General features: G+C 39.1%; 1 long non-coding RNA gene across 1 annotated transcript in view; it reads left to right on the forward strand.

Moving 5' to 3' along the window:
• The first annotated feature begins 1862 nt into the window (after positions 1–1862).
• LOC149864449 (uncharacterized) overlaps positions 1863–21212 on the forward strand; it is a 123526-nt gene continuing 104176 nt past the window's right edge. The window contains exon 1 of the long non-coding RNA XR_016442636.1: positions 1863–1961. This is a non-coding gene — a long non-coding RNA (uncharacterized LOC149864449). The remainder of the gene's footprint in view (positions 1962–21212) is intronic.

The raw sequence follows: 21212 nt of genomic DNA on the forward strand, positions 1-21212 counted from the left end.
AAAGGCCACACAACAAATATCTAGTGGCAAAGCTCCTGGATCCAACCCAATTCTAGTGGAAGTCAACACATCAGGTGATCACAGCCTTATGGGGAAACTAACCAAGATCTTCTGCAGACTTTCTGCAGTAGATTCTTTGAGTGAGCTTTAGTTAAAGCACCCCTGCCACCATTTTGAAGCAGGGGATGCTGAACACAAAAGATTCTGCAGGCATTTTAAATAAAGTGGCTCTCTACCCCCACCCCAGAGCATGTGTAAAGATACCCATTTTTTCCAATGGAAACAAAGTGGTTCTGTCTGGCCTGATTCCAGTTTGCCTAGCAGATGACAGAGAAGCTGAATCTTTTTGGGTCTGTAGCTCAGGAGCAGGCCCACTAGGTAGATTACCCTATGGTTTAGGACCCCAGGCTACCTGGTACAGAATTGAGGCTGGTGACTCTGGAAGGACTAGAGCCTCTGGACTTTCTTGGCTCCTAAGTTTGAATTTGAGTGCCTAGACGCAGAGGGAACAAAGCTTGGCTCCCTGTTCCCTAGGATTTGTTCACAGAACTATCATTCTCAGAGTTCTTGGGTTCACTACTTTGACATGCATACCTGAATCAGACAAATTGCAGCTTTGAGTTTCTAGGCTTTATTTCATTTTCAAAAGGAAACATTTTAATTAAAGCAAATGGATTTTTTCAGATTTTTGGACCAATGGGAAATTTTAAATCTCCCTTTGTTCTGCACTAGAATGAAGTTGCCTCTCAAACTTTGGAATATTTCCTATGGAAAGCAAAATCTGATTTTTGACCAATCCTATTAACATTTATAATATCACTGACTCCTTTTCCCTTTGCTGTGTCTCAGTATATCTTGTGTATTTTTACATTCTCTTTGATTGAAACTGAAATAACTTTGTATTGAAAGGCTGCCAAAAAGCAAACAAGGTCTAAATACGGGTTATAGGAAATGAAATAAATTCAGCCAACCTTGAAGAACACTTTATTCTAGACTGTGATATGCAAGTATGCCAGTCTGACAAAATGATATGCCAAGTTCTTGGTTATGAGCTAGTGTTATAAAAGTTTAAGAACATAGGACACCATTTACAAATAAAGGCAGGAAGTTAGAATTATGTGAGCATTGTGTGTTTTGGTCACAGATTTCTGTATTGGCCAGAGTGAATAATAAAGAAAATAATGGTAAAAGTTTAAAATTCAAGAAGAGTGGTTTACATATCACGTATGTATTTAGAATGTGGATGGACTTTAAACACAAACTTTTTTATGCACAGGTAGATAACAGAAACTTGCTTTTTGCTATATATGGAAAATGTATTAACTCCATTACTATATGTCTTCAACGTAAATGTAGTTAGATAATACAAGTGTATGCAATGTGAGCAAAATCTGGTCGCTAGTTTTGGACAAGTTTGATCTTATGATTTACTAGCAAATCAAAATTGTTGTTTGTAATATAGATTTTATGTCTACACTGCAATTATCTCAGTACCACAGATAGCTTTTCATTTCCTGCTTATATGGCTCATATGGCTCTATATAAAAAGTATTTCACGAATACTTTTGCCAATGAAAATGCTGAGTTTGGTTTCGTTGGCCCAAAAGGAATTCTTATTAATAATTTGCTAGTGTTTGATTATTGCCTGCTGTTTCTCAACATACTCATAATCTCACAAGTTTATTTGACCCATAATATATTAAGGAAGTTTGATATTAGTTTAAAACAATTTTACTGACGTCATAAGGGGCCAGGTCATATGGACTCCAGTTCTGAATGTATACAGATGCACATACATTTGTAAATATATAAATTGAAAATCTGAGTCTTTTGCTCAGATGGGTAGGGATGAGGTAAGGAAGAAAATATTGTAATTCTATTAATTTTTCATCTATTTCCTCAAATACATCTGTATACAATTTCTGGTGAATATGACTATTTGGTGACAAATCTGCAACAACGTGAGTACAATTAACATACAGGGAAGATGCATTATAAATGTAATAATTTGGGTTGAGAACTGTAAACTTATTTAAACATAAGCTTATGAGTCAGGAGCTATTGATCAGTAAATTCATGCAAAATGCCTTGATTGGGTTATGCATCTTGGTATAAGCACAACATGAATGTTTAATAATAATATTTTGATTTATTTATACTATTGTGAAATATTAAATAAATGCCACAATATGTTTTTGTTAAAATCACCCTTAAGGGGCCTCACTACATTTCCATAATTTTAGAGCTTTTTGAAAAGTGGGACAAACGTCAACATTTTAGTACACAACCATATAAGAAATCAATTTATTAATAAATATGTATGCAGAAATATGTATGCCTATTAGGGCTGTGTGAAGTGGGCCATATTCAATTTGGATTTGGGTTTGGCCCAAATCAGGGAACTGCGATTCAATTAACTGATTTGGATCACAGTCCTGATTTTATTTGGCTAAATCTGAATCTGAAGATTTGATGCTGATTCAGAGAATCAGAGATTCAGCCATAGACACACCTTTAAATATCTTTTCTAGATACCTCTAGGTACCAGGCACAGCTCATGAATGTTGAAATGATGGAGCATCCCACAGGAACGTGAAGGTTGCCCCCGCATGCTCGGCGGCGGATCTGGGAGTGGACCAAAAGTACTTCTGGTCCACTTCCAGGTCCACTGCCGAGTGCTGTCCCTCCCCGCCCCCCACACACACACACACCACCCTGGCTCAGCGATTGGCTTTGGGGGGACACCAGTGCCTCCCCCGACCCAAGAGGCACCAGTTGCTGAGTCAGGGGGTGGGAAGGTTTCCCCTGTGTACTCTGTAGCAGACCTGAAAGAGGACCGGAAGTGCTTCTGGGCCACTTCTGAGTCTGCCACCTAGTGCTCTGGGGACCCCACACACACACACACTCCCATGGGATGCTCCATCCACTCAAGCATCTCGGCATTTACAAGCCTCCTGGTACCCTGAGATGTATAGAAAAACTTTTAAAGCTGTGCCTATGTCCAAATCATTGAATCTCTCCCATTCAGTTCAGAGAGATTAAAGGGTCTCCTGATTTGATTTGGATTCAGCGATTCAGCCACCAAATTGGGTCGAATTTCTGCCTAACTGAATCAGCAACTGAAGCTTTGCACAGCCCTAATATGTAAGTATATAAAATGAATATTTATGCTCAAACACACAGTAGTGGAGTAATCACATTGGAAGTATTACTTTTTTTATATACAATGCAGTGCTGCTTAGAATAGCAAAGGAACAACATTCCCTTGGAAAGAAAAATATTTAAATGTTTTTACACGTGCTTATATCCTACCTGTTTGAGATCAAAGACTAATTGTTTCTACAAACCTCCATCCTGTTTTTAAAAAAAGAATTGCCATGAAATAATCAGATATCATAATTTATATAATGTGGCCTATATGACATGCATCAAGACCCTGAAAAATCAGGCAGCAAATGCCACCATGGCACTTTTTTAGATCAATGTATAAAGTAAGTGGATGATGGGAAAACCCTAATAATGTTAAGAGTAAAGTTTAATAGTGTGAAGCAAGTGCAAACTAATTACAAACACATAGGTGATGCATAAAGGGAGTACAGGTGGGCATATCCCCCCCCCGAGATTGACCCTCAGTGGCTGGGGAATGGGGAGCGGGGAGCTGCAGCCGGAGCTCCCCCTGAGAAGCACCAGTGGCACTTCTGGTTTTGCCGCTGGTGCTTCTGGGGTTGCTATCAGCTCCTAGGGGACCCCCCACACCAGTTGGCGATTGGCTGCTGGTGCTCCCCCAGAGTCAGGAGGCACCAGTCGCCCATGCCCAAATGTATACTGGTAATAATTATGTTCACTCCTTTTTGGTTTAAACTTGAAATCCTAATTCAGGCAAACCACCAGCTGAAAGTGCTAAAAGCTTAAATGATTTAATATTGGATTACAGTTTCTAGCAGGCAAATCTTATTTTTCCTGTCTCTCTCATGAGCGTGCACACACACACATGCACGCATACACATTTGAAAACAAATTATTAAAAATGAAATGCTGATGCTGTGCTTTTCATGTGCCTAATGTTTTATAATTTTAGCAGGCTCCAGCACATGGCCTGGTGACCATACACATTTTTCTTCATGAACTATATAGACAATTGGCAGGCAGCTGGAAGAAGCTTATTGCCAGTGCTTAATTGGAGGATTGCAATCTCGCTGCCTTATGAAGTCCTAACAGATGGGTCACAAAATCTTGTCAGCAAAATAAATGAAAAATAAGGCACATTGCAGCAATCAATATGTTTATTAGCAATTCCTCAAAGTTGATCATGTAGATCAACCACAAAGAAAGTATACAGTTTAAATGCAGGAAAGTGCAAAATCCATTATGCTTTATGGTTCAGATTGCTTGTCTGATGAAACCACAGATTTTTATTAGCAGTTTGTTACTGAGTCCTAAAAATAAAAATGTTTATTTCCTAATATAATGACTGAATTAAAAAACCTTTAGTCTAGACTTCAGTTGTTGTTTGGGGATGTATATTGTAACAAATTCAGGAAGATTTTCTTATCTCACAAGTTTTCTTACATCTTTAGTTAAGTACTTGGTATGTTAAGAGAAGTGTGATAGATGCTTCACAAAAAACATAAAAAGATTTATTATCTGACCAAGAAAAATCACAATTTAAATTTCACAAATGATGGAAGGAGCCTGGATGTTTCAGCAATAAAGTCTTGTAGTTACTCTTTCCAGGAGGTTTTTGTTGTACTAATGTCAACATAGGAGCAAGGACATTAAAGAACCAATCTGGGGACCATTATTAATTCACTTGTGGGTATCTTGGAAGATGTGAGTTATTTTGACATGGATATAAAAGAGAAGGCAATGGTTTGGTAAACCAGATAAAAATAAACTTGAACATTGTTTTGGTTATACTTTTCCTAGAAAGAAATTGGGAAAAAATAAAATTTCTTAACAATTACATGGCAGATGTTTCTTTGGCAGGGGACCTACAGTTTAATGGTTTTGTTGTTTGCTTTATCTTGACTATTCTAATCAAGATATCCTGCAAATACAATGTAGGATTAAAAGATTTGTATTTGAGAAATATTTTGGATTTTTCAATGTTTCATAATGCTTAAGACCATCTCTGATGAAGTCTGGCCTTCTGGTAAGCACACAAGTTTCACTTGGATGCCTCGTGGTAAATCCAAAGACTCTAGTTAGATTACAACGGAGTTGGTTGATTCAGCCTGCAGAGCTGTTGATCTGAAGGATTTGTGTGGACCATGCCCACACTTGTGCTGGAACCAGGTAACTTTTAGCGGTGCCTTCATTGCTGCCTCTTTTCCATGCTCCTTACTTCCCTAGCTGTGGTGTGGGCACAGCGTCCAGCCTGTGGGGAGCTGCACCAGGGCCAGGCATTTGGAAGCTGTGCCTGTTTTTGGAAGCTGTGCCTCCCTAGGAGATAGGGTTGGGGAGGGCACGAAAGAAGCAGGAACCAGCAGCAGCAGCAGTACACACATGGCTTGCAGCTGTTCAGCGCTGGTGGAGCTTGCCAACAGCTGGAAACTGGGTCCATATTGCAACTGTGAAGCAGTGGGGGTGGGCCAGGAGAAGCAGCAACAGTGGCATAAGTGCATCTCCTCACTACCTGGCGTTGGTGTGGGTGCAGAGAAAATCTCCCACTGCTGATGCTCTACCAAAGCCACCCAGCTCATGTTGGACCAGAGCCAGGTTGTTCTTAACCTTAAGTTTGTTAAATGTTTCTGGCTGCTGAACTGGTGCATGTCAACCCTCAGTAAATGACACTGTGTGTTAGAGGCAGAAAATAGGACAGACAGTAGTGTTACCAATACACCATGCTCTTGCAACAGCAAGAAACTGATTCGGTGAGATGTGCTCAAAAGAATCCAGCTCAAAAATCATGAGATAGAGGAAGCAAAGGAAAACCCCCAAAGGCCCTGCCAATTTGACCCTGGGGAAAATTCTCGCTGATCCTGAATCTAAGAATTTGAGTGCATGAACAAGACACCAACCAGGAATCTAAGGCATCCACTCCAACTCAGATGACTAGTTCATTTTCTCCAGTGTCTTACCTAATTGTGCATCAGGGTAAAAAAAATCCTTCCTGGGCCTGTGAGAGATCTGGGTAAATTCTGGAGTATGGAAATTGATTATAATAATTAACTTAATGTAGCAAGTGTTAACAAGCATATTGCAAGCAATCCTGCTCTCCCCAAGGCTTATCTAGGTTCTTTCCATACTGTGCCTGGGAGCACTACTGAGAACTGTTGCCTGCCTACCTTCTTCAGCTTAGAGCATATACAATCTCAGAAATGAGGCAGCATGTTCTATCTATTTTTCTTTTAGAGATTCTAAATTGTACTGAGTTGATCATTTACTCCGGCAACCAAATTCAACATCTAATTACTGTCAGGGTTAGGAAAACAAACATTACTTCAAGGTTGAGTTTGTCTTATTCAACTTCCCATCTTTCAGGGTTTGTTTCACAATATGTGAAACAAACCCAGTTAAATCTGAAATTACCCTTAGACAATCTTTTTTGGTTTTGTTTTTATATCTGTAATAGCTGTATCTAGCAGAGGTTGGAACAGGAATACCAAAACATGAAGATATTGGCTGTGTTCTCCTGTTTCCCCACTTTACTGATCAGCGTCTTTTGGATAAACAAGTTTAGATTGTAGTTTTAGTTTATTAGTCTAGTTCTAACTCGACTAATATAATCTACAGTCTAACAAGTCTAATAAAGCTGCTTTTACATGCACGTCCAAAACCGCAGCATGTTGAGCCAGATCAGTGCAGCCCTGGCTGGCAGGGGACCTGGGGGTCAGCTTGCCAGCCTCAGGCTGCTCCAATCTGGCTCAATGTGCTGTGGAGGTGCTGGCTGGGGCAGGAGGGTGCTGCAGTGCAGAACTAACCAGCAGGTAGCCAACACTCTGAAGCACCCTTGTTCCTCAGCTAGCTAAGTCAGTTTCTACACTTGCATTGCTGCACACGAAACAACTCTGCAGCAGGATAGTACTTGTATTTACCAGGACTCACCTGCTGCAGAGTTTATTAGTTTCCTGCAGCCTGTAAGGCCACAAATGTAGACTTTTATTGTAGAGCTAATTAGGCAACTCCGCAGTAAACATCTCATCTAGACGTGCCGTGTATATTTTAAGCGTGAGTGTGTACCTGTCAGGCAAGAGCAACATTTTCCAATTAAGCAAAACTCAAAATATATGCAGAAATAATTACTAATCTTAACACAGGCCATTTGCAGAAGCAGAGAGGTGATCTGATTAGGTGAGATTAGCTCAAATGAATCCTTTGTGAAAGGGGGAAAAAAGCCATATATCTAAGAAGTTTTTAATTCTACAATTTTCAGGTGTTCTCATACTATATGGGACCACAGTTGATCATAGTAAAAGGTGTTTGTTAAAGAAAACAAGCTACATCAGTGTTTCCCAACCTTTTCCAGCTCAAGGCACACTTACATGAATACATTTTTCTCCGCAGCACACCTGTTAAGGCATTCCCCATCCTCATACCCATTGTAGTTCATTGTAGCTCACTGCCATGGCAAAATTCTGTGGCACACCTGTTCATATCTTATGGCACACTTTTGTGCCATGGCACACTGGTTGGGAAACACTGAGTGAGCAAACAGACTCTGTGTGGTTTGTGGTGAAGCTTTGTCTTTTCTTTAATTAGTTAGAACTCCGAATATAGAGACATTTAGTGGTTCATTAAAATACTGCACATTAATAATTATAATTGTGGCATCTTTGAAGATGGAAGATAAGATTAAATTTATCACATTAGTTGAATAGTTTCTGTTCTTGGCTGTATCAGCTATTCACTGAGACTGCAACTGTACAATCGTCCAAACTTGATGACATAGCTGAAACTCTTCCACAAGGCCAAATTCTGCTCTCTGCATAGACTGAAGAAGTCTAGCTGTGCACAGAGAAGGTCTGTAGAGGCTGTAATTTTAAGATTACAGAACTAACAAATGAAATGCAGAATCACCTGGACATAACACCCATTTACCAGGACATCTCTGTATCCAGCCATGATGCCTGTCATAAACACCTTAAGTTGTGAAAGGATATAAAGGAAGCAAAACAACCCTACACTCCATCAGCCTATCCAACTATGCTTTTAGCCCAGCTAAGGTGTTTGTATTTCCTTCCCTAATACACAATTCAGTAAGGTGTAGGTACCTAGAGACCTCAAGGCTTTTTTTTCTGCCACCTTAGAGTGAGGGAATAGTTCAAGACAAGGAGCCATGAAGGATAAGCCCACCACAGACTGGACTCATACACAGCAGAAGAAGAAGGATAGCTCCTGGACTCTGCATCAAGCCCAGTCCTCTTTTCAACCTCTACATAAACTGTTTTTGTTTCCACAGTCTCTAAGATGGCCAGAAAACAGGAACACTTACCTTATATAACCTTAGTCCTCAAGAACAGTATGCCATACTCAGGCTTAAAAACAACCTGGATATTATAACAGGCTGGTAAGGGGATGCCATTGTTTGTGTGGACAAAACAAAATACATACAGACAGCTAAGAGACAACTTTCCAACCTTCCAGATTTTAAAAAACTCCTGACCAAGGACCCCATGTCCCCATCCAATATCTGGATTAGCTTTTGTGACCCCTTTGTCCCTGTGGGTTTATTGCTTGTTTGTCTCTCCCAGCCCAGCTCCTCCTCCCTACTCTCCCTCCCTACCTGCCATTTTACTCAAATCACTCTTGCTGTTTAATACATTGCTCTGTACATGTCCTTTCATAGCATCTGTTAAAGTGAGCTCAGGTTCATAAACACTTATGATATACATCTCTGGTTAGTCTATAAGGTTCAAATCTGTCCTGCCTTCTGCCTGACTTCAGGCTGACGTTGCTAACTATAGCGGTTACGGTGTTTATTTGAAGGCCATAAACCTGTTCTTTGACTGTTGTTGCTGCCTAGTCTACCTTGCTGTGGGTCTACTAGCTACCTGATAGAATATTCCTGATGAGGACATTCCTTTGTGATGAAGAGTAACCTAAATTTTGAATATTGTGGCTACTGAGGTGAGCTGGAACTTGCCTGGATAGTACTCTTTGCCCCATCTTCCTTAACTAAATGTAGGCATGGAGGGAGTGGGAAAGGGAGCCCTGGCTTTATTTCCCTGCAAGTGTAACAACCAGATGTAGCTGAGTGGGTGAAATGAAATTAGTGAAAGAGATAAACATGATTCCTAAAAATCTGTCATAATAAATCCAATCTTTGAATCCCATATTTTTGGGGGAAACTATGCAGCCATTTTGGCATCTTCAGCAACTTTTAGGTTATAGCTATGCAGCAGGCTTACCATGTTCCAAAGTAGCATATGTAAGCACACTACAAGAAGCTGCAAAGAATTCTTCTTAAACCAAAAGCAGTATAAGTGCATTCACACTGTGCCTAGTTATACTAATTGGTATTTTCATCTGCAGTGCTGTGTACCTTACTCCACATGGCACATGGTACATAGCCTCTGGTTTTAGAAAGCAGCTTGCTCCAAGCAGCTTAGCATGATAAGTTTACTAGGGAGACAGCCTTGGTAATGCCTGTACTCCAGTGCACTGTCAAAAGGGGTGGTAGGTTTCAGGCATGTGTTAGAAGTAGAGTCTTAAGAGTAGGATTATATGTAGAACACATTTTATTTACGATAGAGAAGCAATTAGGTAATCAAATATCAGGTGATGATGCCTCAGTGCACTTTGACTCATTTTTGGAAAGAAGTTTCAAAGCAAGCTTGTTTTTAAATGTGAATTTTAAACAATTTTTTCTGACTCAAGTTTGCCACATCTTGGCTTCCATCAGACATGGAAGGTTACTCAGGTATTTTTAGAAAATGTTCCGTGTATGATCAGATTCTTAGATGGGGCATAAGAGACAGAGCAGAATAGAGACAAGTATTGGTCTTTTGTGCCAGGGGTAGTATCCCATTCCAAGTTTTGCTCCTCGGAAAAAAAAATAAGTTTGTTTCGTATTTAATAGTCTGCTCAAACACATGCTGTGAGTTTGAAGTTTTATAACAAGTTCTCCTGCCAGATTGGCTCTGGATTTTTGGTTTCCTGCAAATGCATCTGACTAAAAAAGCATTGAGTTCTGTTAGCAGGTGCAATAAGCTTATTTTGCTTTGAACTATTAATAAAATCCCACATATTTTAGATGTTAAAATGAATTCTGTTGGTTAAGAGATGTCTTTTCTGTATGAACCATTCTGAAGAAATTTCCAGGTCAAAACAAGAAGTCCTTTGGAAGCTGGAGTTAAGTTGTAAATTCAACAAATAACATCAGAAAATAAAGCTTATTCAAAGTTGAAAGTAGAAAATTCTGAATTAGTGTTAGACTAAAATGTACAAAAATGTAGTCTTTAAGGATTGTGATGTATTTTATTGTATTCTTACATAGTGATGTATCTTATTGTATTCAGGCGCCACTGCAGCCTGCATTTAGTCCTTGCCTATCTTTTTTGTTTCAATGCTCAGTTCTTCATCTGGGACTGTTAACTGTAATTACATGCTCATGCAAGTACTCTCCTACTTTACAGTGTAAACCAGGGGACATAATATGAGTTGAAGCCTATAGGCCACATACTGAGCCTGCTAACCTGTTCCTAATTTAGCTGCTTCTGAGGTCTCTGGACTTCCCCTTCCTTCTCTGACTCATGCTGCCTGCCTCTGACAACCCTATCTTAGATGAAAGATGGCTATCTTGAATAGATCTAAGCAAATACATACTTCTACTTTTACAGTACATACGGAACATGCAAACGTTTGCCATCTTGGTCTATGATCACACAGCTTGCTGTAAACCATGTAACTGTAGATTGATTGGGTGGCATGTGTGCACATATTCACCAATGTTGCACAGGGAACCCAATCTACCCAATCAGTAACTCAGGGTGGAGGCAGGGGCTGGCAAGTCCTAGATACTTCTAGCAGGGCTTGATTGATCTATGGTTGTCCATCCAGGGATGGATGTCTGAGGGGCAGGGTTGGAGGGGAAGGAAGAGCTCAGCCCTTGGGCTGGGGCAAGCATTTGGGCTTTCCCAGCCCCAAAGTGGCATTCTGAATATGTTCAGATATTTGGTAGATCAGGCTAACTCATTCCCAGCCTAACGTAGTGAGTTTCCTCAAATGAACTCATTTGGATTGGGCCAGCTATTTTTTGCCCAGATCGGCAGCATTTGTGCAGATCAACGCTTAGTTCAACCAAACCGTAATTAGGGTTTAGGACCTAACTAGGTTTAGGTCAATCTAAGCATAATCTTTGAACGTGCCCTTAATCTGCAGTATATCATGTAAATACTTTAACAGCCCACTGTAAAATGTAAGTGACTTCAAATCACTCTTGACGTGTACAGAATCATCCACATTACTCAAAGATCTTATATATCTACTTCTACTTCTTTGTAGAAATGAATAGCATTGTAAGGAAAGCCTATAAGGACAGACAAAGATTGAGACAGATTCTTGGCTCCATTTTGTCAGCCTCTGTGACTGCCTTAGATTTTTGTGCATCTTTGACCATTGTGAGCTTGCTTTATTGAGATGATGGCTCTGGCTAAAATTTATACATTGATTTGTAAAATAAAGCTTTAAATTGTGTGTGTTGACTTTTGGAGAAAAATGGAGACTTTTCTCTTAAGCAATGGAAAAACGTATTACTTGAGAATGGCTTTCCTGTAAATAGCCATTTTAAAGTACTTACATAACATTTGAGTTAATTGATTTGAGTTAATTTAATAATTCTGAAAAGGATGCGTTTATGTGCTCTTCAAAGCGTTTTGTTCATATTAGTTACCCAAGGAGGCAAAAAGATTTTTAATTTCTTTTTTAATTTAAATTTCAAGAAGATCTGTCATAGGATCATGTTTGGGAATCATAGGGCTCTGAAATGGATGACTGCACTCTGCAATTTGCACTCTTCACTCTACAGTTTTTAAGATATGGAATATGTGGGTTTTCAGATAATGCCATTGTTCCTTTCAGAACATTTCATTGCATTAATACTCCATGTGTTTTCAGAGAAGTGTTCCCAGTTAATTCAGTCAAAGACCCTTTTTCGGTATTTAGTTAGTGTCATGTCGAGTGAGTATATTTAATAGATTACACATTATCACACATTGTTCAGTCACTAACTGGGGCATGTAAGAAGCTCAGAAAGATGAGTCTTAAAGTTTGGAATGTTTTTATAATCTCTATTTAAATAGGCACAAACTTACAGCCTGAACATTGATTAAGTGACTTGCTCCCACTTTGGTATAATGCCATGGTTACATCAGCCAAGCTGTGCAGGAGAAGACCTGACTCAGTGGTGCTATTGAATACTTCGCATAGCTGAGGCATTGTGTCTCTTTGTGGTTTATGGAAATTGATAATCTGTCCAGACCTGTTGCCTTTTTTAAATGGCTAGTTGACTTACTTCAACATGTATCTGCCTCCAAACTATTGCTAAATCTTCACTGTTTCGCAAATATCAGATCTGTTGGTTAATTATTTTTATATATTGCTAAACTATTCAGGATCTTATAATATGCCATAAATCCAATGCTATTGTATTTCCATTGCTTTACCAAGGTCTATTTTTTTCTGTTTTGATACCTTCCATAAGCTTGTATATATGCCCTCTGTGAGCATGTCAATGAAAATTTTTCATATGTCACTGACGGTAGAATTTTACCTTTACCTAACCCTAACAGTTACCCACTGACATACTATGCAGGGATCAGGAAACCTGTTTGATCCCTCCAGGAAACAAAGCACATTAATGAAAAATGGATTAATGGGGTCTTGCCTTCATATCAGTCAATGGAACAAAGAAAGTAATCCAAACCACCATGAAGGACTAAATCTCAGAAAACCCCTGTGCATGCTGAATAGATGTTGGTAATTTTGTGCTTCTAGGACTTAAATCTTTCCAGGTACCTCCATACTCCTTATACAGGGATTTATACATTCTATCACTAAGGAGATATTTAATCCAATTTTTATGGATGAGGAAATAGATGCAAAATGGTTGAGCAATTTCTCCATGATCATACAGTAAATGTATTTAATGTTTCCAAATGGATATGATTCTATGCAATTACTTAGTGCTAATGCAATGTGAAGATTGAAAAGGGAATTCAGGACATGCAGTGTTATGGCTGGGGTTTAAGTTCAGGCCTGCCCAAATATACGCTTACTTTATATTTAAAAAAAATGTCAAATAGCACACATGCAAATTCTGCTGCAATTAAGTAGCATTATACACAGTCATTTCAAGCAAAAAACACAGTCCCTCAGTGTCTGAAGTATGGGTCAAGAAATCCAAGAATCAGTTAATCAGTTTATTAGTTTTTCTTGCATTTAAATTTTAAAAATGAAGGCACCAACTGGTTCTTGGGTTTCTTGACCCACACTTCAGTTACCATTTCAAAAACTGTATATTCTTAACTCAGAAACTAAGTTTATATAACATGATGCAATAAAGGTTGATTATATAATACAGTAGAGCATATCTTATTTCACTATGTTGTTTGGGAATCAGTTAGTTCATCCTTTGACTTTTCTGGGGAGAGAACATTGAATTAGATTAATTAGATCAATTATTTCTCAATTTTTTGAGCCTGATAAACAAGTTTTTTTTTTAAACCTGTATTCTAGTTAGACAATTGGTCAGTATTAGATAATAGGCTAAATAAACCATTTGTTAAGTCAGTTCATGTTTTGTGCAAGTATTCTGATATTGAAACAGGTTGCACAACTTGGCATGCATGTGCTTGGAAAAATTTAGAACATTTAGTATTTATAAGGAATAATTTCAGTGATGTAGTCCCCTTTTTACAAGAGCATAGCTAATTTTTGAACAGTTATTTACTAAATTTACAAAACTTTAAAAATTAGATATTTTCTATGACAATTAATTTAAAATATGTTTTAGTTTGTGTACATGAGGAAAACTTCATAGAACCCATTTTGTTTAAACATTAATGATCTTGAATTTTAGCAAAGCAGTTGGTAAAAGAGGAAGTGGAATTGTAATATGAAATAAAGAATCAATTCTGAGGGCCAAACTCTGCTACTAAGGAGTCATAAGGGCTGCATACAGACAAGGTTAGATCAAGTTAAAAATGACCACCAGATCCAAGGCAAGTTTGGATGGGAGGGCTAGTGGGGAGGTTTGGGGGTGGAGGGGAGCAAGCAGACTCAAGGGGGAGGACGGAGAGATTCACTGGGGGAGCTTGGGGTAGGCAGGGTCTGCAGCAGGGATCAGATTTTTTTTTTTTATGGAGACATATCAATTTCCACAGCACTTTTTTGGGGAAAGCTGTTTAGATTGGAGAAGAAATTTGGGGAAAGAACTTGACTAACCTGGTCTAGGGCTCTGGTTTGAACTGTAAGGTTCAAATCCCTGCTCTAATTCAGAATGACCTGGGATGGAAATCTGCTCTGAGTCATTCTGAGTAGAAGGGGCAAAAATTTCAAGTGATTTAGAGCACATTTACTGTTCTCAAAATAATATCGTTTCTTCTCAGCTCTGGTGAGCTTCTCTTTTATTAAATGAGTAAAATCTTCATATTTTTTTCAACACTAGTTAATACAATCTACGGTCCTGTAATGTAGAGAACCTTTCAAATTACTTTCCCAAGATAGCATTTGTAATTGTATTTACTAGTTGTCAGCTCTTCTGCACTTTATTTTTTCAATGACAACAGGCAACCCTTCATACCGGAAGTCTGTACATTTTTGCTGCATAGATCTAGAGTCAACACACTGCAGAAGCGGTGATCGATGGCTGTTATCAATCTCTGTTTGTTCAGCATTTTTTCCCTTGGTCCTGAGAGAGAATTTTATATGATGCCACACCAACTGTGTAGCAATGAGATTAGGTTACCAGAAAATAAACATTGGTGAACTATGACCAACAAAGTTCAAATTAGATCACTTGCAAGGAAAGGAAGAGGGTATAGAGGGAAAAGAAGCAGAAAAGATTAATGGCATTGACCTGACTATGCTGTTTACTTATTCTCTGGGGTCCTTTAGAGGACAGATGTGCAGAAGAGTTTCAGGCCTTTTAGTTAGGTCTAAACCCTATGGGTGTGTACAGATGAGTATGGACATTTGTTTCCCTGAGGACAAGTAGCAGCAGCACACCTTGGGCTGCTGCTGCTTGTTCCTGGGGACCGCCCAAGCAATGTGCGCTCTGGCACATGGCAGGTTACCCCAGGTGGGGTAAGGGAGGCTGGGGCCATGAACTGTGCTAGCCCTAGCAGCCTTACCTAGGGTTCTGGGGGCCTCCCAGGGCTGCAGCCATGCCAGGAAGCCTGGCCAGCAGCTGGAGTATGGCTCTAGCCAGCCAGGCTCCAGTTTTGGCCAGTGCACACTGCCACAATATGCACCACCCTGCTTTTTGTGGGGCATGTATTTTTTTGACCCTGGGATCTCTCCAGGTCAACCCCCCACATGGACACATACATTGTGAGGTAGCAATGCGGGGAATGTCTGCATGTGTGATGTGTGGCGCCAGGTGGATTTGTGGTGTCACATACTGCATGTCCACACTCGTCTGGATGAGGCTTATATGTGTTGATTTTGTGAGGGTATTTGGAGAAGTAAATTGGTAAGTAAGGTACAAAGGATTTTTTTTTTTGTAAGTGATTGTAAGTGACTGTTCTGTGTTGTATATCTGAAGCGATATCCTTGCAGAGATACTTCACGTGCTTAGAATGTAAAAGGTATGTATTGTTGCAGCAAATATTATTTCAAGGATTATGTAGATTATTTTTGTCATGGCTTGTGAATTCAGCCCTCAGTGAAGCTTTACATTGAAACTAATAAATTGCAAAAAATTAAACTGTAAAAAGAGACAGCTATGAGGGAAATGCAGTCAAGAATATATATCTCTTTCCTAGAGCTCACTTTTCTCCTCCACAGTACAAAAATAAAGAGGATTGTTACAATTGCAGGCTTTACAATTTGATACTGTAGTTGTAGCATTCCAAGTACCTGGGCCTAGTGTAAAATAATGTTTTTTTGACTAAATACTAGAGAGCTCTGGGCACAAAAATTATTTTCTTTAGATAATGCTAATCAATACTTTTCTAAATCCTCCAGTTATATGATTCAGGACTCTCTCTGTCTCCTGGATTACAGAACAGTACCAGATGCAGATGTGTTAGGATAAGCTTAGTCACTGAATATAACAGGGAAGTTCATTCATCTTTTAGATCACACAATTCTACTTCATATATTTGACACTATTGGACCAAAAACTAGACTCAAGAAAAAAAAATACATATAATTGTGTGTAGGAGAGATATGAAAAAATCCAAATTGCAGTACTAAGAAATTAACAGATTTTTGTAAGGCTTTGACAGATGTGTATGTATAAATTTAATATTTTAACAGAGTACTAAATACACTTCAATTTGTGGAAAGGTTAGACATCACAACGTCCCAGTCTTACAGTTAGGGTGGCACAAGACATTAGGAATGAACTTTTCTTTCTGTTTTCCATTCTGGTTTGGCTTTGAATACTCATTGCCATACTTGATCTTATACAACTATCCAGAACTAAATTATCAGAACTTGTCATTGTTCAGATAAGAGCCTTAACTCTAGATATGATTAGACCTTGATCTTAAACTCTAACTGGAATCTAATCTGCCAGGCCTGCTTTTCTAACCTAATCTGTGTTATATAGAATACATTATACTTTTTCCTGAGTATCATCTTTTCTTTCACATATTCTGATACAGATTTATCTGTATCAGTTCTTTGCTCATGTAATAAGGGGGGCCATCACGAGGCCTGTCATGACAGTGGTCCACCCACCTGTCTAGGGCAGTCCTCCCTGCCTCGCTTGCCATACCTTTGATGTTTCCAAAAAATAGCTGTTTATATGAGAGAGGCTCCCTGTGGTTGCGCTGATGCCAAGGGTGAAATACACAGCTCCAAACCTTCCCTTATATCATGAAACATGCCTCACAGATGCATACAAAATTGCTTCCAACTCCCCCAATCCCTTAGCTGGGCTGCACTCAACCTCTGGCCCACATTTGGCCTTAGGTGTACTCAGACGTTCCTCGGCCTCTCTGCCCCCTTCACTGGGGCCACTACTCCACCCCCTTCATTGGACTCCTGGGCCTTATGCCCCTTGGGCCTCAGACCCCACTCAGTGGGCCTTGGCCCCTGTCTAAGGCCCACTGTATGAACCTGGGCCCTGTGCTTTTCTGTTGGGGTGTGTTCCCCTAGCATTTCCCCTCAATGGGGTACCCACAATGCAGCAGGTGCTGATGCTTTATGGTGCCCCATTCTTGCCTTTCACTGGGGAGCCACAGGTGCTGCATTTCCTGGAGACTCCCCCATCACAGTCAGTCACATGACACCATCCAACCCCAGCAGGGTGCAGTTTCAAGTCTTACCCAGGACCATCAGGAACCTCCTCCATCACTATAGCTTGTACCCTAACTTCCAGGTGTTCTGGGAGATGCAGTCTGCAGGCTGAGTGATGTTGCTGCTCTGGCTCCCTAGCTGCAACTGCTGGCTCTGCTCCTAGGGCCTGGGCTTATACCCTGGCTGCCCAGCCCTTATCCAATTCAGAGGCCTCTTGCCTATTTGGGCCTAACTGCACCTGCCAGCTGCTTTACCACCTGCTCAAGCCCTTTAAAGTTGCAGGCACCAATGGTGCTCCCCCACAGCTGGCATTACATTTTTTTCACTTTTCATTGCAGTTCATTATTTTATTTGCACTATACTTTGAAACTTGCTTTGTTCTGTGTGCTTCTTGTTAAGACAGTCTCTGGGCACTTTTTGGTTCAAAGCCCTTCTTCTAACTACAAATATCATTGCCATTTAAATTGGAAGTTATGTTATGCAAATCTAATGCTATCCAAGGATTAGGGATATATACACACACAAAGGAACTGAACTGTCTGTTAGAAGTTCTAATCTGAAAACTATCCATTTGCTAGAGCAAACTGAATATTATTTCTAAAAGGAGGTACAATATAGTTCACCTTTATGCCACTTGAATATCTTGAGTGCTTTAGTTGAGTTGCTGAGGATTTACAATCATGTAATGTTTGATCCAGGGTTTCGTGGTTATTCTTCCTACTTGAACATGAACACATGAGAACTGGCTTTTCGCCCCTGTTTTTTTTCCAGTTAGCTGCTCAACAGTCCCTGAGATAAATGTAGCAGTAAAATGGATGAAAGTTGTAATGGTAATATAGATCTTCCTATATTCCCATGTAATTGTATTAATTTGTGGCCATTGTTGCAGTGTGTTTGTATATTTCCATGTTTCAAAATAATCCAGTCACATTTGACTGCTGTCATCCAGAAAGTGACCCTTTAAGAGAAGCACTTGCATGAATAGCAATAACAATGATGTCAAATAAATTGCTTAAGTCTGAAAGACTCACTTCATTTGTAAGCCTCATATAAGCTCATGGGAAACATATTACTCAGGAGCTTTTAAGATCTTCGTTGGGTACTTTGCTGTGAAGATGAATAAATAGTGACATGGAAAGTTACTTCCATGATGATGTCCTTCATTACCAGTGCTTGGGTTTTAACTGTAGCCCTGTAAGAAAATGCATCCCCACAACTGTAGATCAGCAAGGTGGAGTGGAAATGATAGCACACAACTTTATTTTTTTTAAATGCAAGGAATGCTCTGTTTCCCTTCACTTCCCTAACTCAATCCTTGTATATAAATTAACAAAATAGGATTACTTTCAAAATTACCATTATAAAATTGTTCAGCAAGAGCCTCATAGATTTAAGCCCAACTTGTCAATAAAAAGGAAACTTGCTCTGTGTAGTGCAAGATGGGAAATAGCTCAATCTACAAGCTAAATAATGTTTTCTTATTCTGTATCTGCTTCCCACAAAACATGACCAAATATCCAGTCATATTTGACTGTTATTATCACTGTTAACAACATTTGACTGTTAACATATGAACACACTTTGCAAATCATTAACTGCCATCATATTTGGAAAGATATGTTAGAAGATTAGAGGGAAGGTTATTTTGTGGATTGAGAGCTGGTAAAAAGATAGGAAGCAATGGGTAGGGTTAAAATGTCACTTTTTAGAATGGAGAGAAGTCAAAAGTGGGGTCCTGGAAATGAGGGTGTATGGTAAAATCTACAAGTTTTCAGATGACACTAAATTATTCTGGGTAGTTAAATCCCACAGCTGATGGCCAGGAGCTGTAAAAAGATCTTACCAAGTTGAGTGAGTGGGTGAAAAAATGGCAGATGAACTTCAGTATCAATGTGTACAAGTAATGCACCTGGGGAAAAATAACCTCAACTATACATACATAATGCTGGATCCCGAGTTAGCCATTGTAACTCAGGAAGGAGGTATTGTAGTCACGTTAGATAGTTCTCTAAAAATGTCAAGTCAGTGTGCAGTGGTGACAAAAAAGTCCAGTAAAATGTTGGGCATCATAAACAAGGAAATGAAAACAAAAGAGAGAACATCATAGTACCATTATATAAGTCCATGGTGCATCCATATTGAATGCCACGTGTAGTTTTAGTCCCCACATCTCAAAAAGAATGTAGTAGAAATAGAAAAGTTACAGAGAAGGGCAACCAACATGATCAGGAGCATGTAGCGGTTGCCATATCAGGAAAGACTAAAAGATTAGGACTCTTCAGTTTGGAAAGAAGGTGGAAGGGGGATGGAGGTCTATAAAATCATTGAGGGTATAGACCAAGTGAACAGGAGGCTGTTTTTCACCAAGCCCCCGAACACTAGAACTAGGGGCCATCTGCTGAAATTAGTAGGTAACAAGTTTGAAACAATCAAGAGAAAGTAACTTTTCTCTGTAGGTTTAATTTTTGGTTGCAACATTGCAGTAGAGCAGTTATTAATGTGCAATATATAGATGGTAAATTCATGCAAATGAGCATTCATGGGAAGATTGTCTTTTTTTTTAGGTTTTGTTTCAGACAACTTCCGTATTACATCCTGATTTTGAGTATTTTGAAAAAGTAGATGTCACCCAAATACTTTAACTGGAATACACGTAAGATGAATAGGATAATAGGCGTCAGTTTCCTTTTTATTACGATTTTAAATTTCATTCCAATACTTAGAATACATGCCTTCTGAAATAATTACATTAACTTTTTTGTCAGAATTTGGCACCACCAATGAGTGAATTCCTTGAAGATTTCTAAGAGAAGAAAATCAGGGCCAGGGGAGTCTTTCCATTACTCTGTAGAGATATATATGATCTTACTTCAGATTCAGGTAATAGTTAATTTTCATTTGAGTTTCAGTTTCCTTTCTCTTAATGCTTGTAGTTCAAATACATGGTAAGTATTATTAATGAAACACAAATTAGTTTTATTGAAAAATATCATGTCTGGGGACATCTGTGGGGTTAGGGAATCTGTCATGAATTTTGCCTGGCTTTGGTTGTTCTCAAAGTTAGAAAAGTCCAGGAAGAGGATTAAAGAAACTTTCCATCTAATATTAATAGTATACTGTACAATAAAGCAATAGGCATTGATCTTGTACTTGAATCTGTATTTGTGTACCCTGACACCAGGGCAGAATTTTATTAGTGTCAAAGGGAATCCATGTCCGATTACAGGATGAGTGACTTAATGTGAAGGAAAGGTGCAATATAAAATGCATTTCGGATAGAAGCTTTGCAAAAATGAAATATATTTGCATAATAATTTATTATTGTTAATTTTTTTTTGTGTCATATCTTTAGTCTGAGGATTTCTGATAATGCTTCCCAGATATAATCTCCCAAGGCATGTAATAGTAAAAAAAAATCAGTGTCAGAGGATTCTAGAGGTGTGAAGATCAAACATGATAGTTTAGACATATACAAAAAAATCATAAGGAGCACAGTATTTGCTTAATTCAGTAATCTGGACAGACTCATTTTTATGGGCTTAGCAAGTACACACAGCTACCAAGTTTTGGGCAACTCCTTGTGCCATTTTGTAAAAGAAATTCACAAGCAAATTAGTTCATTTAATTTGCACATTTTCAGACCATTTTTATATTTCTGTAAGCTCCGTTTCAAAGTTGATGCATGTTTCCTTAAGTGGTGACAGGGCAAAATCAAAAGTTACCAAAAACTTGGGGTGGGGGGGGGGCAAACTGCTGGGTGGCTGCTGAAGACTTTTAGAGGGGTGTGGCTTAGAAGAAACTGG

Source organism: Crocodylus siamensis, chromosome 5 (assembly GCF_052110815.1).
Source record: "Crocodylus siamensis isolate JL-2025a chromosome 5, ASM5211081v1, whole genome shotgun sequence".
NCBI classification, from domain to species: domain Eukaryota; kingdom Metazoa; phylum Chordata; order Crocodylia; family Crocodylidae; genus Crocodylus; species Crocodylus siamensis.